The 19,268-nt window shown below is 34.7% G+C and overlaps 1 protein-coding gene across 8 annotated transcripts in view; it reads left to right on the top strand.

Moving 5' to 3' along the window:
• The window catches only part of LOC143247466 (uncharacterized), a 73,086-nt gene that overhangs the window by 42,230 nt on the left and 11,588 nt on the right, over nt 1–19,268 (top strand). For 2 of the 8 annotated variants that reach the window (XR_013026585.1, XR_013026584.1), the window contains exon 7: nt 6,236–6,312. The exons of the other annotated variants lie outside the window; for them this stretch is intronic. The gene's annotated coding sequence lies outside the window, so the exon portion shown is untranslated. The remainder of the gene's footprint in view (nt 1–6,235; nt 6,313–19,268) is intronic. 8 annotated transcript variants of the gene reach the window in all.

A 19,268-nucleotide genomic window follows, 5' to 3' on the forward strand; every position in this document is an offset into this window, starting at 1 on the left:
GTGGATGTTCACAACTCCCTTAAACCCAAAATATTACTGTTATGGAGCATTTATTATATTTGACCCAATTTTACGTGAACTACATTCACAGATGGCGCTACGTCCTTACACTAAAAATGCTAAAATTTCTATAACGCAACATAAATACACTGTGAGGGGAGGGCACACAAACGTCTTATATATTTCAGAGAGTGCTCTAGCACTCTTTATGGAGAAATGCAATATAAAATAGCCGCCACTATTGCAATATAAGTAAATATAGCTAAAGTTTTTATTCCAACAGCTACTATAAAGTTGATATGAATAGCCGTTTTTTGAGTTATATTAACTTCCTACTTTGACCCGTGACGTTTCACTTTCGGCCTGTAAGATATTTCTGCGGCCAATGACCGTCTGCCTATTAATTGATCACATAATACATTATGGAAAGATATTACGAGCTGGATATTGATTTTGTTTGTTTCTATGTTGAAACTGAGTAGAAAGTTATACAATAAGCTAACTGTACTCTGACCACCACGTGTATCGAAGCCTGGTTTCTTGCGGTGCGAGTCCGCAGACAATCCACTGTACCACTATTGCCACTATTGGGGGGCTGCAAGTTGAAGTAAAATTCAGAAGTGTTTCTCATGAAGTCCAAGAAAGCCGTGTTTTGAAAAAAGTATTAGATAAAGTCCGATAACATGATAATGGCAAATCACTGAATAAAAACGATGTTGTAATAGAAAATAGAAGCGCTATCTGGGTTTTCTCTATGAACTTTCTTTTTTCTCAACTTTCGAGAAGGTCTCTGTCGAGGAGACACATCGAAAGATATTAAAAAGGCAGGTTATTAACTCTCAAAATTTATAGTTCTCCCAAGTTGAGCATTTTAGAATAATGTGTAATATCATGATTTTTTCCTATATCGCTACTGAAATAAAATGTATTTAGTATTGGTATGTGTTATTCAACATCAGAATGAACATGACAGAGTGATAACATTGTTTTCTATTGTAAATATCAAATTTGAGTAACATACGTTCTTCAATACTTTATTATGTTTATTTGAAAAAATAAACAATATTTTATTTTTTATGTTAGAAGCAAGAAGTTTTCATATGTGCTTTGATTATAAACCAACCATTCTGATGAAATTTCAAAAATAGTGTCTTCCATCAGTACAATAGCTTCAGTTGGTAATTAAAATGTTAGTAATATCAGAATCTTCGTTCATCCAATGATCCAAGGTTTTGTTGCTAATTATTGCTATCATTATTAGTTTATCTTATTGCGATGCGCTTCTCGAGTGGTCTGTACAGAATTATTGCTTAGTCATCTTATCCTCCTGCAACGGTTTTAGGTTTGTTCTGTGAAGGAAACGATTAACGTGTACCGAGTGCGCCTTCTATGATTACAACTAATCCATCGTATATTAATTTTATGTCTGAGCCATGTATTATGATTTTTCCAATAACATACGCCTATTTTGTATTAATTATAATGGTATAATATCTAGTAAAGCAAATGGTATTTTTTTATTTTTCTCATTCTGTTTAGCAAGTAATTACTTATCACAATAAACAGGTTACCGTGATCAATGAGTGTGGTTCATATTCATGTGTTCTAAACTTAAGGTTAAAATGTATATTGTTTTTCTTCAGTCGTTATCAATATTTGCATTTGTACTCAGTTCTATCGTATTTTCTTGGAGATATACATTTGTGAGAGACCACTGTTTAACTGGTCGAAAACTCAGTGGCTGAAGACACTTAGCTGATCATTCAATGTTTACACAATGTAATAATAAATGAATCATAGTACCCTTGTGTATTTTATTTGATATCATATTTGTACAATTTTGCCAACATATTTATTAACAAATACAAGGAATTGCAAAGAGAAATAATTTTCAGCTCATAAGTTTCAGCTTTACATTCACTCGGACTGGAATTTTCATACATTAGAAATGTTAGTAAGAATAATATATAAATTTTGCACATTAGTTGCATTTGATAACATTCTTATACCGAAACTGATCCAACGAAGGTCACTATAAGAAAGTTTCCTACTGAAAACAAAGTGCTAAACCTGGATTTAGATATTAGCATCAGTTAATCAATATTTAAATACAAATATTTCAGTAAAACAAATACTCTCAAATTAATAGTTATAATCTTTTTATTTATAAGCGCCAGTATCAGAAATTAGTTAAGTTACAATGTTTGCAACTCACAGCTTATTAGATAGAATAGAATTTTTTCAAGATTTTATAGGAAAAAAATGTAAAATTACTCTCATTTGTCATAAACGAGGTTTCTCTGATTAAATTTGAAACGCAAAATTCATTCAATTCTCTGAGAATTTTAACAATATTTTTGCTTCTGGTTGTGAACTTAGGTAAGAGTTTTACGCAATGCCACTTTCACGTCTATATTTTGATTTTGTTGTAACTTGTTTAGAATAATCGTGAACTGTTTTAGAGTATTATTTTATTTTGTAATGGGAAGTTCGTAACTAGCGCGTTTTCGCATTCGTACGGTGGCAGCACAATCGTTAGGGTCCTTCACCTTATTTGTTGTTACCTTCTCTGGACGCGGACTATCATCGGGTAAATATACGTTTGGTCTTTATATGTCGTATGTAACTAATTTAGGAACATGAAATAACTAATATGTGAATACACTGTATGTATTGTATTTGTATATTACGAAAAATTTTCTTTTTCTCAAGTGAATTATGAACTTTTAAATGGACGATAATATAGGCCTTGTTATTAATTTCAATATCATCTAGGCCTAAAAAAAACAAGTATAGAGTAGGAGAATGACGAAACAAAACAATGTCAGTTTTATGGTGATAGTGAGATTGTGACATTCCTTGATTTTGATGCTTACTAAGGCTAGGATTTTGTCATAGATGAGTATTTTAATTACGAAAATGATTAATTCATTGTATCATGCCGGGGGCAGATTCTTACAGGTACAGGGTCAACTTTTTGTACAAACAGTGATGTGTGCAAATTTGTTGTGTATACTTTCAAAGATTTCAAAATAATTCCAATACAGAAAAAATGAGACATTTATTAACAAAATGGCTTCACAATTGATAATGTTTTATGAGCAACATTTCTGCAAAGTTCTTTTGAAAAAACACTTCTACAGGAACACAGAAAAATACAATTTTAATGATTACTAATACATGTATTGGTTAAGCTATTTTGTGTTATTGTAACTGTATCTACTACCCACAAATTATACAATTATTTGGTATGCTTGGTTTAACTTTAGTATCCCTTGCTGATATCATCCTGTATTTCTGTGTTCCTCCCCTTTAGCTTAAGCTTGGTCCATGTTCAGATACACAGGGAAACTGTCCGGTGTGATGAAGGTTGCATCTAGTTCAGTGGTTCTTAACCTGGGTTCAATCGAACTCCAGGGGTTCGTTGAGTCAGTCTCAGGGGTTCGGTGGAGGTCAAGACACACACACTGTGTGTGTGTTTGTTCTGTTTACCTCACTCGTATAATTCGTGATGTCATGCTCCACTTGGCCATCATTGGCTGCGGCTGATCACGTCACATCACTTGACCTAAATATCTGTGCTGCAGGGAACTTCGTGCGATTAGCAGTCGACTTGTGACTGTGGTAATCGTGCGTTCTTTGTGATTTTTTTCCTAATCTTTCAATCTTTTCATACTAACTATGTCGAGCAAAAGCAGAAAGTGGTCAGACGAATACGTACAATATGGATTCACGTATATAACGGAACATGATGGGAGTCAGCGTCCTCAATGCATGACTTGCAATGCCAAGTTGAGCAATTCTAATCACCGGCAAAACTAAGAGAACACTCCCTAAAGCTGCATGGAGATGGGAAATACAAGAACACAACGCCTGCTGAATTCAAGGTAAAGAGAGCCAAGTTTGATGAAAAGGCTACTTTGTCTGTTCTGGGCTTTGTACTCATCGACAAACTGATCCTCACAGCATCGTACGAAGTTGCGTACTTGATCGCAAAGCAGGGCAAACCACACACCATTGATGAAGCACTCATTAAACCAGCTGCGTTGAAGATGGCAAATATCATGCTGGGAAAAGCTGCTGAAAATAAGTTATCCCAAATTCCTCTTTCAAATGACACCATCAGCAGCAGAATAGATGACATGAGTGATGACATCTTGGCTCAAGTAGTTGCAGATCTGATTTCAAGCCAAGCAAAATTCACCCTTCAACTCGACGAGACCACCGACGTTTCCAATCTAATCCAGCTTGTTGTAATCGTGAGCTATGTAAAGAACGACGAGATAAAAGAAGATTTTTTACTTTGTAAACCTCTTACGACAACAACTAAGGCAGCTGACGTGAAGAAACTTATGGATGACTTCTTCAGAGACAACGATCTTTCGTGGGATATGGTTTCTGCAGTTTGTTCGAACGTAGCTCCAGTCATGCTGGGACAAAACTTTGGTTTTGGTGCGCTGGTAAAAGCCGATGCACCGCACATCATTGCACCACACATCATTGTACCACACATCATTGTTCTGCACAGCCATGCGTTGGCAACAAAACCCTTGCCTTCAAAACTGGCAGAAGTATTAACAATTGTAATGGAATATGTGAACTTTGTGCGAAATAGTGCTCTGAAGCACCGCTTCTTTAAAGATCTGTGTAATGAAATGGGTTCTGAATTCGAGGTACTTCTGTACCATTTTAACGTTCGGTGGTTATCCCTGAGAAAGGTGCTGAATCGTGTTTTTGCCATGCGTGTGGAATTAGCTCTGTTTTGCATTTTGGCGTACATGGCCGATATCTTCAATGCTCTCAATCATCTCAATCAACAGATGCAGGACGGCGGAGTCAACATCATCGAAGCGGAAGAAAACCTGAAGGCTTTTCAAAAAAAGCTACCGTTATGGAAACGACGAACACAGAATGATAACTTCACAAACTTTCCCATGCTGGAGGACTGTGTAAGTAAGATCGAAGATGTGTTTGAAATCGGAAACATTTCTGTACCCGGGGAAATGAAACAAGCAATTGCCATGCACTTAGATGAGCTCGCAAAGTCTCTCGACGGATACTTCCTCACCAGAAATTCATATCCAGTATGGGTGAGACAACCGTTCACGTTTAGTGTTGCGACAGCAGATGGCAATGATGAATACTTCGACGAAATCGTTGAACTTCAGCAGAGCCAGGTTCAATAGCAGCTTTTCAGAACAACAACGCTCTCAACGTTTTGGTGTCACCAAATCGTAGCGTATCCTCTTATTGCTAAGAAAACCCTTGAGATACTCATACCGTTTGTTACAACGTATCTTTGCGGGCAATTCTTTTCGAGGATGGTAGACGTAAAAACGAAGAAAAGAAACAGACTTCGTTGCGAAAATGATATGAGAGTGGCACTTACCAAGGTGAAGCCGCGTATTTCTGAACTTGTCTCTGAAAGGCAACAGCAAAAGTTATATTGATTTGCAGTAAATATTCATTGAGTTATGTTTTTGTTTTTGTATGAAATTCATGTTTTGTTGGTTCTGTTCTTTGAACACAGTGATATTGTGTGCAACTGATGCATGGTTCATTTTGTGCACTAATAAAATATATCTACTTATGTTTTGAATTTGAAAAAAATCATATTTTATTTGGGCCCGGCATGGCCAAACGTGTTAAGGCATTTGACTCGTAAACCAAGGGTCGTAGGTTCGAAGCCCGGTCGCACCAAACATGCTCGCCCTTACAGTCGTGGGGGCGTTATAATATGACGGTCAATCCTACTATTCGTTGGTAAAAGAGTAGCTCAAGAGTTGGCGGTGGGTGGTGATGACTAGCTGCCTTACCCTAGTCTTACACTGCTAAATTAGGGACGGCTAGCGCAGATAGCCCTCGAGTAGCTTTGCGCGAAACCCTCTCGATTGTGCTGCCGCCCCGAGACTACATCAGAACTACGATATTACGAGTCGATTACTAAGCACAAAACTAAGCATTGGGCTATCTGTGCTCTGCTCACCATAGATATTGAAACCCAGATGTTAGTGCTGTAAATTCGCAGACATAACACTGTCCTACTTAGAGGCCTTTAATATATTAACCACAACCAGTTTTATCTCCCATTAATGTAAGAAATTATTATGTATAGTTAATATTAGCCATATAATAGCTCAGTATTTAATATGATATGAAGTCATTAGTTTGGTTGCTGTGGTTTGTAATTAAGCACAAACCTATACAAAGGAATATTTGTGCTCTGTTCACCTAGGGTATCAAAACCCGGTTTTAGTGTTGTAAGTCCGCAGACATACCGCTGTGCCTCTGGGAAGCAAGTCATTAGTTTAGGTACGTCGGTGTTTCTTAATAACTGTTTTTGCCATGTTTATGATTATTGTAACTTGTATCTCTAATCTTGCTATTTTTCCTGAGCCTACTCGAAACTTATCGTATAAGATGTTAGACTTTTACAGAATATTTAACATTTTATTTATTACTTACTGCTGTCAACTCCATGTTTTTTGTTGAGTAACAGAGTTGGTTGGAATGAGAGTTGGATTCATCTCATTGTAAGCCTGACACGTTGTTCTCTTTCTATTACATTTAGCATTTTATATTTTCATTACAGAACCAATATTCTAGATACATTGTGTAAATGTTAGTTATTCATTTAACTTCTTACTTTTGTTGTTTTGTATATTTATAAACATTAGTTTATGGTTGCATTCACGTCTTGAACCGCAACACATGTTGTAGTAATTTAGCTCTTCTAAAGACACACTGACAGAGCTGTTTAATCAGTTTTCATTGGTCACAAAACTTTGTTATGGATAGTTGGGTAAAATTCAGCTGAACAGTTTTACTGACGTTACCGTTTTAAATGAAGCTAAAGCTAGTGTTTGTGTGTTCCATACATATATATTAGTTAAAGTATTTAAATAAATCAAATTTAATTACTTTTTAGTTTTATTACATGTATTTAGGACTAACCAAAACTCTTAAGCTCACCAAACTACGTGAGATGTTATTGAGATTAGATAGGAACAAAACTATCGTTAACAGCGGAGTACATAACTGATGAAACAATGTATCCTAATCTATATAAGTAACAAAAGTATGGCCCGGCATGGCCTAGCGCGTAAGGCGTGCGACTCGTAATCCGAGGGTCGCGGGTTCGCGCCCGCGTCGCGCTAAACATGCTCGCCCTCCCAGCCGTGGGGATGTATAATGTGACGGTCAATCCCACTATTCGTTGGTAAAGAGTAGCCCAAGAGTTGGCGGTGGATGGTGATGACTAGCTGCCTTCCCTCTAGTCTTACACTGCTAAATTAGGGACGGCTAGCACAGATAGCCCTCGAGTAGCTTTGTGCGAAATTTCCAAACAAACAAAACAAAAGTATATTTACTCAGCTGTTCTCATTACAGGTTTGTTTCTTAGTTTCGCTTTAAGAAAACAGTTTATTCTGGTAAGAAGTAAAATGATTTTAGAAAATAGTCAAACGTAGGATAAAATTAAAGTACTGCAAAAATTAAGTTTAACTCATTATACTTTAGTTGTATAGTAAAATTTTGTTCGTAATAGTTATTATTGTTTTATAATTTTACTTCATTGTTTAACGTTACTTTAGTTGTCCATGTATACATCTATGTTTCAAAACCGTGTATCAGTGTTTGTTAAATTAAAGCCGTAGCCTTTTCAATAATCAAGTAAATTTCGTGTAATAATTCTGTTAAAAACACCACAGGTGTCAGTGTAAATAATGATGAATACTAGTTATCGCTGTGACTCATGAACAAATGTTTCTGTCGTGTTTCATATTCATATGATGCTGTTAGAAGCTAATTAAGATTGATGTTGAACGCAACATGTGTCAAACCATATTCACTGAGTTTAAGAACTACCAATTATGTTTTTCTTGCTATTTTAATATTGTAAATTCGTAACAAACTGGAGTATTTTCTTTCTAGTATAAACCTTTAATCATAAGAGAAACTTTATACAAAACAGTTGCAATAAATGAAGTTTCTTTCCTTAGATTACTTTAACTAAATCACATCTATTTTGTTTCTAAGTTGGTTTGATTGCTTACATGGATACTTGGGATATTTTATAGAACTTAGTGCCCATTTTAACAGCTTAGTGATCAGAAATAGGTTGAGTATCGTTCTATATCATTTGAATAAAATCCATTTCTTATAACAATATGATAATTGTTAAAAAGAACTTTAAAGATAATTTTTGTTTTGCTAGTACTAAGCTACAGAATGGGCTGTCGGTGCTTTGCACGCAGAGGTGAATCGAATCATGGATTGTAGCTTTGTAAATTTACCGTTTTCCCACCGAGAAACCTTAGAGAAATTAAAGTAGAGTGTATAATAATACGGTCTCCAACCTACATGTTCTATATCCAGTGCCCTAGAGACCTTGTGCCTATTATCAAGGTTCTTCAGACTGGCTGGAATACGACTGGTATAGACGCTGTGTAAACTGAATTAAGTTAATAAAGTGTAACTATTCAACAATTAAATTTATGTTAACACATAAGAATTGAGGGTTAACTTAGCCAACTTGTGTTTCTTTATGTTATTCAGTCTGGTGATCTAAGTATCATTCAAGATATGTTTATATTGATTACCTCAGTGGCCTGTTTTTATTTCTTTTGTAACTTCATTGTTTTTCAGCTCCTAGTTAGAAACAGCTTTATCTATATCCACAATCTGACATAGTTTTAGACGTGGAAGATTGTGTGATGGGCTTAAACACTTTTATCTTCACTTTTCTTTAGTTTCAGCTTGCATACGAAGCTTGCGAATAGAGAGTAACCTTAATAGTTACTGCATATCTCTACCTTTGTGTTATTTCTAGTTTAGTAGATGCTTCCTTCTTGAGGTGGAATTGAAATTCTCTACCTGGCCAGTCACGTTATTTACTCTAAAGGTTCTGGTAGAGATTCCCTAGTTTTGATCTACTGACCATAAAGAATGTAGATCGGCAGTCGGCATCCGTCTCCACAAGAACCTTGCTCGAATCCTTTAATTAAATCTACCAGTATGTTTAACTGTCACTTTTATAATGTGTCCACAACAAAGTATTAATATATTATGGAGATAAATTGTATTGTATTGTTTTGAATTTCGCGCTAAGCTACTCGAGGGCTATCTGCGCTAGCCGTCCCTAATTTAGCAGTGTAAGACTAGAGGGAAGGCAGCTAGTCATCACCACCCACCGTCAATTCTTGGGCTACTCTTTTACCTACGAATAGTGGGATTGACCGTCACATTATAACGCCCCCACGGCTGAAAGGGCCAGCATGTTTGGCGCGACGGGGATGCGAACTTGCCACCCTCGGATTACGAGTCACACGCCTTAACACGCTTGGCCATGGAGATAAATAAGACTTTATTAATTTTTGCATTAAAGTTGATATTCTTATACTTCATATTAAATGTCTGATGCGGTAAAAGTTAAACCAGATTATCAGACAAGATATAATAGATTTGTATATAACGTTGCGTCTCGTAACCGTTAATAACGGCCCTATCATTTTCGCAGGTAAACTGTAAGCTATGTGCCGTTTTCAAAACATACAGGTAAAGCTTACGATATCAGAAACTCGAAAAACAATGCGAATTTTCTTTTTATTTATGTATAAAAGCTTACAATCTAAGATAAAAGTATTACCCTGTTCATACGGAAAGAAAAATATTACTTAGTTCACCCTACGTAAATAAGAAATTGTGAAAATCAATAATCTTGTGAATAAGTGTTCTCTCCTTTAGAGTTAGGTATTTAACTTTTAGTTTGGTGATTTTTGAAATATTTACCTGCAATAAATTAAATTATTTCCACACTTTAATAATAGAAAACCAGAGACTAAAATCACAAAATCTAGCACTAAATGTCCAAACAACCTAGATTTTCAGGACAACCGATAAAATAAACTACATATAGATTGGTATCATGTTGTTCATTTCTCAGTTTCTAGGAAAATATTGCTGTTACACGAACCATTTGTTCACGTATTTGTGTTCCGTTCTCTATTTTATATCCCAGCTTACGAAAGTTTTGTTTTTATAGTGCAGTATCATACATTTATTATTACAATTTGGATTCAGTTACATTCCTTCTAATCTTTGTCTCAGGTTATTTTCTAATCTATAAAATATTTTTATGGAAGGTCTAATTTTTATTTTCTTTTTGGAGTGGGGAGAGAGCTAAGTGTGTCCCTGTGATTAGAGTGATGTTGTAAGAAGAAGTAACAATCCTGATTCACGTTGTGTCACAGCAAAAAATAAACAAACCGTATTCCGAACTTCATAGTCATGGGTGCGTTATAATAATAACAGTCAATTCCAATTATTCAGTTTAGAAGGATAGCCTGAAAAATGGAGGTAGATGGTACTGACTAACTACTCTACATTTAATCTAAACTTCATACTCAACTCTAATTATTCCGTCTGAAAGACTTGGTGAAGAGTACGGTCTAGTGAAAGTTGGAACTACCTTACATCTAATTTAATACTTCAAAATTAGAAATGGCAAATACAGATTGTCCTTGTGCAGCTTTGCGTAAAACTTTTCTCACAGTTTTCGCCAATGTTACACAAACATTGTCTATTCATAGTCGTCCTTCATTTTAAAATGATAAATTGGAAGTAAGGCAGCTATTCAACAGCATCAACCGCCAACACTCGAGCTGCTTTTGTATGAACGAATAATGATATTTGCGCATAACCCACCCACGGTCACAAAGTAGAGATCATTTTTGTACCACCTTAATGAATACGTCATATAACTTCTTGCTTAAGGTGACAGATAACTAGATTCTCATTTTAATAAATATACAAAGTTTATTCTTCAATAACACAGGTTTTATGGTTTTATTTCAAATTATTTACCTATTCTAGCTTATGCGGATTTATGTCTAATCCATCTTCTGTTCTATTGTCGGTTACGTCTGTTTTCTAATGTTATGTTATTTAAATTATTCGTAAAATAATGACTTATATTTTCTACTGGATGATTTAAAAAAATACGAACGAATTTATATTTGCGAAGAAATTGACATATAAAATATTTATTGTTAATACATAAAATAACCCTAAACTTTTATATAAGTTTCATACAAAGTTTATCTTGAAAGTTATTACTTCATATGAAAGTTTTGTTTAAGCATTGTAGCGCAAGTTCACATATTTAGTAGATTAAACTTTGCTAGTCAGTCTACTAAGTTAGATTAATCTAGTTAAGACTCACTCGCAATAACATAACTTTTCAGTCGTCTGACTGTGAGCCCAACAATTGAATTTACAGTTTCATTTTTAGCTGCACAAGCGACCAATAAGACCATACGTATTTTGAATAATTCGATTTTTTTCGACGCCGAGCTGGGTCAGAATTTAAGGATAAAGTGCTTTTACTATGTAAGACGTCTTGTTCTGCCTCTAACATACGAAAATGTGCGTTCTTAATTTGGTATGCTATCTTAGTGCCTCAAAATATTTTTGTAAGTTGTACAGTTTGATTGTTTCAGTTCCAGTCTCCCTAAGTTGAAAGCTTTCTTCTGATTACGATTTATTATATTATCTTTCTGTTGTCGGTCAGCACAATTCTGTTTTGCAATAGAACACATTGCATTTGTTGAAACAAAAACCTAGCCTATGCTCTCAGAATATAAGCTTCAACCATATTTATTTTGAAATGTATTTCGTTTGTGATTATCATTAGACGATTAAAGGTTGATCAGATGACACAGAAGATAAATACATTAAACAATTAATGGAGTTATGTTTGTTATGAGTTTCGCGCAAAGTTACACGAAGACTATCTGCGCTAGTCGTCCCTAATTTAGCAGTATAAAACTAAAAGGAAGGCAGTTAGTTATTACCACCTACCGCCAACGCTTTAGCTACTCTTTTATCAACAAATAGTGGGATTGATCATCACATTATAACGCCCTCACAGCTGAAAGGGCGAGCATGTTTTGTGTGACGAGAATTCGAACCCGCGACCCTTGGCTTACGAGTCAAGTATTTTAATCACATGGCTCTGCCGAGCTCTATCTGATGGACAACATCAACCTTATGTCGTTTGTTTTGAGCTTCAAGGCACACATTTAAAACCCTTTTTTTTTCAAATATTTTGAAGAGGATTGCTTGTTTGTTTTTTGAATTTCGCGCAAAGCTACACGAGGGCTATCTGCGCTAGCCGTCCCTAATTTATCAGTGTACGACTAGAGAAAAGGCAACTAGTCATCACCATCCACCTCAACTCTTGCACTACTCTTTTATCAACGAATAGTGGGATTGAACGTCACATTATAACGTCCCCACGGCTGAGAGGGCGAGCATGTTTGTTGTGACGAGGATTCGAACCCGAATACGAGTCAAGTGCCTTAATCACCTGGCCGTGTCGGGCCTTTGAAGAGGAACATTAATATACGAAAGAAAAAACAACACAATTTTGTCGTGATTCTTAAATTTATGAGAAAAACACGATTTTAGAACAAAACATATTGTACATTCACGAGTTCTCTTTAGTGGATATTGGGTTAAATAGAGTGACACAATCAGGTGCAGAATATCACAACTGTATATAATCATTCCTTCGTGGAGAAATGTAAAATAACGACATCCATATTTAAAAGCAAAACTATGCTGCACTTGTATGAATCACTATTCAGTTGGAACGTAGAAAGCTATTTTCATATTCTAACCATCTGTGTCTCTCTCGATCTGAAGATTTCTGAGTAATGTTTTATATAACTTTATTTCTCTGTTAGTATCGGTATTGAAAATGTTTCTAAGACTAAATATTTGTCATATGATAATAGACAAATCAATTACGAATATAAGATAACTAAATAAATAAAGGAAGTACCCTACCATGTAGAACTTAAAACGTATTCACCGTCCGCAATAAATGCATTTTAAATTAAATTAATAAATCTATAATCTTTGGTACCACAACGGAAATTTGAAGAGGCGCCTTTCTAGATTCACGCAGGGTCTTATGTAACAATGGCGAAAGTGTTGTTTTAAATTGAATTACATCAAAACTATGGAAACTTTCTTAAATTACACACGGTTTCGATGGTGCTACGATCTTTAGTTGTGAGGAAAAATATGACACATGATGGACAAGTTGTTGGGATGTATGTTGTGGTACTCAGAAGTCATCATACATATCTGTGCTTGTCCCGCTTGACACAACACAGCAGATTGTTGTTTAATTTGCTTCTATTATAGTTTGATCTTTATTGATGTTTTTAATATCTTACACCAGTGAAAAGATATTGGTTAGGGATATCTTAACGTATTTGTTGTTCATCTACGCTAAAATAATGTATCAATACGTCTATTGGATTAGATGTTGTTCATTACAATTTACTGGAAGTTCTGTTGCGTGCTTAACATTGTGTTTTACTTGTTCCTTTGTAATGGGATAGGGGAAGAGACTTACCTCGTTTTGTGATATCAAGATGCTGCTATCCTTTCTTACAAAGCCAAGGAATGATGCTAATAGTTACCCCCCCCCATCAAGTGATACTCGATAGCTTTAGATGATTTTGGGCAAGATAGTCGATGTTTATCTTGTTTGTTTGTTTTTTTTAATAAAATAATCTTTTTTCAACAAACGTGATTGGCCTTTGTATGAAAAGATTAAACACTAATAATCTTATAAAGCTCAAAATGTCCACTTGTGAAGAATGTATTAAATGTAAACACCCAGTCTCTTCTATTTTTGATCTGTAAAATACATATGACAATACCTTGAGATACCTTGCTTTTTTATATGATATATGGCCATTTGGCCGTTTTATTACCAGATAAATAATTTAGTTTGATATTCAATAAATAATAAATGTTTTCTTGATCTTTCACACAAAACTTGAGCTTGTTTCAGGATGATTTTTGTAGCTTCAAAATATTTTCCTTAAAATATAATATTATCATGAAAGAACTTGTTATCAGCACAAAACAATGACTATTTCAATGACTCTCGGGTCTTCTGTTAGTTGTCAATTATAGGCTTTTCAAGATTCAAGTCAAAATGGCTCATGAGAATACTGCATATTATTTTGGCTTTCATCATTCATAGTAATTGTCAAACACTTTTCGTTACTAATACAAAATACAATCAATCCTGAAGCTCCAGTTGATAGGTGTACTGATTTCTGTAGTAACAGAAATAAAGCTCTTAAAATTGTTCTTGAAAACTAGTTTATTTTTATTTCGTACATAAAGCAGTTGGTTATTAAATGCTGTTGTCGTTGTCTGTTGTTAAGCACAAAGCTACACAATGAGCCCAGTGCTCTGCCCACCTCTGGTATCGAAACTCGGTTTCTAGTGGTATAAATTAACAGACTTACCAATGTGCCACTGAGGGGGTCAAATTAAATGTAGAAAGTCACTAAATATCTTTGAGGTTCTCTCATATACACCATAGAGGCAGAAGTGGATCAGTGCTTTGGATATATCGTGTTCTAAGTTGATTGAAACTGGACTGCTTGTCTCTGTTCTGTTCTTTGGACAAGATTTCTTATTTCAGAACTTCGCTTGAATAAGTCGTCGGTCTCTTGCCTTTACATGCGAACCTCATGGTGAAACCTTTGAGCTTACATGAAGTATTATCTTCATCTAACAAAATTTGCAGCATTATTTTAAAGAATATATGACTTCAAATAATGTGGGTTAATTTGTTGAACTTTGTTTCTGTGACTGTGTAGCTGCTCATGAGAACCTATGTGAGGCTTCTGCTTTCAGTTCAAAATTATTTCAACCGTGCTGGTTTTATGTGCTAGAGAAGATTTATTGTTGTAATTGTTTGTTCAATTGTGCTTGTATCCGATGGAATAATCTAGATGATATTACAGCCAAATCAGCCGTTTCTGCCACCGTTGAGTATGCTGCGAGAAGAGGTTTCATGCCAGTTGACAAACGTTAATGAAAATTCAACATTTAAGCAAGCTTTTTCAGGTTACACTCTGTCGTGAAATAGTGATAATTTTATAAGGAAGTTTTAATGAGGTCGTATTTTAGCCACAATGACTTTTAGCACACAACTATAAATTGGTAACCGAAATGTAAGCAATGCAACAACACTTTAACTATTATCCAATTTCTTCTTCATTGCGAATGCTTTGATTTTTGGTGATATATCTTTCTGTACATATTTTTTGAAACAATGTTCTTTTTTTATGTTTGAGAGCGTTGCCAATCTCGATAATGCTTTTGACGAAACAACCACAAACATTTATTCTACGTCTCAGCTGTGTATCTTAGAGTGAGTTAAGATTTAACCTTTATAATTATGTAAGAATACTATACACCCATTATTGTCTTGTTCAGTTAATTGTTGAGTGTTTGTATCCAATGTTTTAACACTCAGTACATTTTTTATACGGCTTCATTAACTTTTAACCATCACCAATTTAGGTATTTAGGTCTTTTTCTTACTCTTCTTATAGTTCCTAATTTTTTTATTCACGGAACTTATCAGCTAAGAAAATTATCACTGTCTGTTTGGTTGATGATTATATCTCCTGTTGTAATAGCTCTAGAAGCTTTATAATGCCAAGGATATAAACATTTAGCAATTAGACAGGTTCTTACTATCTGATGAGATAATACCATTACCCATTAGGGTGTTTTTCCTTAGACAACCTTATACTTCGAAGCTGCAATGTTCGAATCCGATATGTTGTCAAACTTTCTGAATTCGTTAAGTTCATAAGGCATTAAAATGATATATAATCCTTTGGAATAACGAACATTCTACCACTACAGTAATGTTGGCAATGTTTGAAAAAATACTTTACTTTCTGTCGTAGTGCTGGAATCTTTGAACTACCACGTGTGACTGACGCATATGATCAATGTTTCACGTCTTTCTTCTCCTGTAGCGATAAGGTGAATAAAACACTGTACACTGCTCTTTTCCTAGCCGCTCCAAAGCCAAAGAACTCCATGCACATATGCATATTTTCCTGTATTCAATTTTAAGTTTGATTTTCTTTTTTTCCTTAATACACTATTATCAGGTTTATGTTTTTTTTTTGTGTTTTGTTTTGGAATTTCGCACAAAGCAACTCGAGGGCTATCTGTGCTAGCCGTCCCTAATTTAGCAGTGTAAGACTAGAGGTAAGGCAGCTAGTCATCACCACCCACTGCCAACTCTTGGGCTACTCTTTTACCAACGAATAGTGGGATTGACCGTCACATTATAACGCCCCCACGGCTGGGAGGGCGAGCATGTTTTGGCGCGACTCGGGCGTATCAGGTTTATAGCCAAACATCAGAATGTCATATTTCATTGCAAATGTCGTACTGTGAGATATATTAGACGTTCGAATGTGGCAGATGCATTACACAGGTCAGATACCATGAATCAAAATTCTTACAAGACCTCTTGAGTTTAGAAACATTCTTATGCCTGATTTAACTGTCTACTTGTTTTTGTGAATAACTGGATTCCCGGTCTTTTGGTTGAAACAGCGGCAACTTCTCACACATCTAAGTATTTGATTGTAAATGGTAATGATGTACAGAACAATGAATGACAACTTCTGAGTACAAGTAAATACACTTTCTGTTTCAGAACCAGAACATCCAATAATATATTCTTAAGTTCTAACATCTCATGACTTACGTTACTTTCAAGATTTTATTAGCCTAACATAAATATAAACTGAAAGTGTATTTCAAACGAATGGCCAATCTATAATGCTATTTCATTTAGATTTGTTGGATAACACGATCAATTTGTAAATCCCTGGCACTACTTGCGTTAGAGTAAAAGAGCCTATTTAATGTTCAATGTTTTTTATTCGATAATTACAAAATGCCACCACAGAAGGCAACTCATATCTTTAACAACATTTGTTTTATTTTCTCCAATCCATTAGCACAGATATTCGCCAGACTAACTTATTAATTATACAAACAAAATGATTTGTGGAAGAAAATCTTTTTTCTGCCATTTTAAATGTCCTTTATTTAACGTTTTCAATTCATTGAATAGTTTTTATCAATTTGTTTCAATAAGAAAAGAGTGTAGGTACATTGTAAGAACACCTGACAAACCTGAGTAATGGGTAAACGTTTAATAAGTAAACAAGGATTATTTTCTCATCTTTATGGCCAAATGACTTTCTTATAATAGTTTTTATGCACTTAATTCGTATTCATTATACGTATTGAACTCTCCACATTTCTTTTTATTTTAATTTTAGGATGCTAATAACCATTCAATGCAAAACAGAGGTTTGACTACATGAAGATAAAGTCATCTTCATCATTCTGTATAAATTTAAAAGGTATTGTAAATTATAAACAATGATGACTTAATCCAAATTACAACTTATACTGATTCGTTTAATTGAAGAAAGGATTGTTTTGTTTATTTACTACACAAAAGATTATCTACGTATAGCCGTATCTCATTGGCAACTGATAACTAGAAGAAAAGCAGATGATTAAGAGCATCCATCACTAACCTTTGATTTATCCTTACGGAATAGTAGGATTTGACAGCCTCTTATACTTCACCCAAAGTGCGGAGTACATAATTATAGGACGTAAACCATGTCCTATTTACCTCGTATTTACAGTGTGAGAAAATTAACCAATTGGCTAAACTCGCAGGTAAAGAGAAAGGCAAACTAATCTGAGAATAACAGGGTAAATTTGAAGGTGTTGATTCAAATATACAGAATATATTTCTTGTAAAAGATACAAAGTATAGTTCTTGTTGGTTTCACGTCAGGTAAATTAATGGTATATTTATTTCTACATAATTTTTACTTCATCACAGAATAAAATATTTATAATACCTAACTGTGCTTATTCTCAACTACTTTGAAACTAGGCACCATAAATTATAAACACACCACTGAATACTGCGTTATTATTTTTCTTATTTCTTTCAAATAGTCCTATTGTGCATATACGTTCTTGATTTAAATGTTTTTATGGCTTTGTTCATCTTAATACTGGCGACGTTTCCCTTAAAACCTGGTTACTTTATGTACCATGAAGATATTCTATGCGCTTTCTGCCTTCTTTATCTAATACAGGGACCTTCAAAACACTTCATTTAGTCTGATTTTATGCAGTTTCTGCACAAATACGAGCTCAGTAAACCATCAAGTTGATTTTCTTCCTTGTTTACTCTAGTAGATAACACTACGGAGAAATTACTGCAACTTTGTACACTGTGAAATAAACTTTTAAGACAAAAATATATTTCACTAACTGGATGATAGCTAGAGATTATAGCTTTAATTATGCTGTATGAGAACGACCAGTTATCTGTACACTGCCAATCGTTACGGGCAAATCTGACACATTCTGCTTTGTAGCAAATGTTAGATTAATATCAGTTCTACTTTATTATCACAATGAATAGGTCAACAAAAGACATCTTGCGAAATGGAAACTCTTGATCGCTTTACAGGTCCTGTAAAATACTGTCTAGTGTCTATGCAAATGTATAAAATGTGTTTCTTTGTGTTTTAGTTTACGTGCTCAATCTGTTTACTTTCGTATATTATGGACTCAGTCTTTACCTTAAGTGATATTTACTTCACCACTTTTTGTATTAGATTATTCCCTTATAAAGTGCAGTTATATAACACTGCGTAAATCAGTTTCATCTGAGAATACCACAATGGCTCCTGTAAGACTAAAATTAGTCTCTTGCATTGCATTAATAGTTTATTTTTAGTGAAGAAATAACTTTCAAAAATGTAAACATAAATATAATAATGTCTCGGTCATCATAAAGTTATTGGTTTGGTTTGAATTTCGCGTAAAGCTACACAAGGGCTATATTCGCTAGTCGTCCCTAATTTTGCAGTGTAAGAGCTAGAGGAAAGGCAACTAGTCATCACCATCCACCTCAACTCTTGCACTACTCTTTTACTAACGAATAGTGGGATTGATCGTCACATTATAACGCCCCCATGGCTGAGAGGCCGAGCATGTTTGGTGTGACGGGAATTCGAACCCGTGACCCTCGGATTACGAGTCGAGTATATTAACTATCTGGCCATGCCGGACCTCATAAAGCTATTGAAACGCAATGTTTTTACATAGATTGATGAAACGCCATCAATTTTTACAGGTTTTATTATAATTATAAAAGAAAAAAAAATTAAGCCATTAACGATTAACATTGAAATTGCAGGTAAAACAAATGTTTAGCGTTTATAATGCAAATATACCATCCAATTTAACGAAGTTTTGAAATATATCAACGTAATACCTATTACATATCGCTCTACTTGCTCTGTCGTTTTTAA

Source organism: Tachypleus tridentatus, chromosome 1, assembly GCF_004210375.1.
Source record: "Tachypleus tridentatus isolate NWPU-2018 chromosome 1, ASM421037v1, whole genome shotgun sequence".
Classification (NCBI taxonomy): Eukaryota; Metazoa; Arthropoda; class Merostomata; order Xiphosura; family Limulidae; genus Tachypleus; species Tachypleus tridentatus.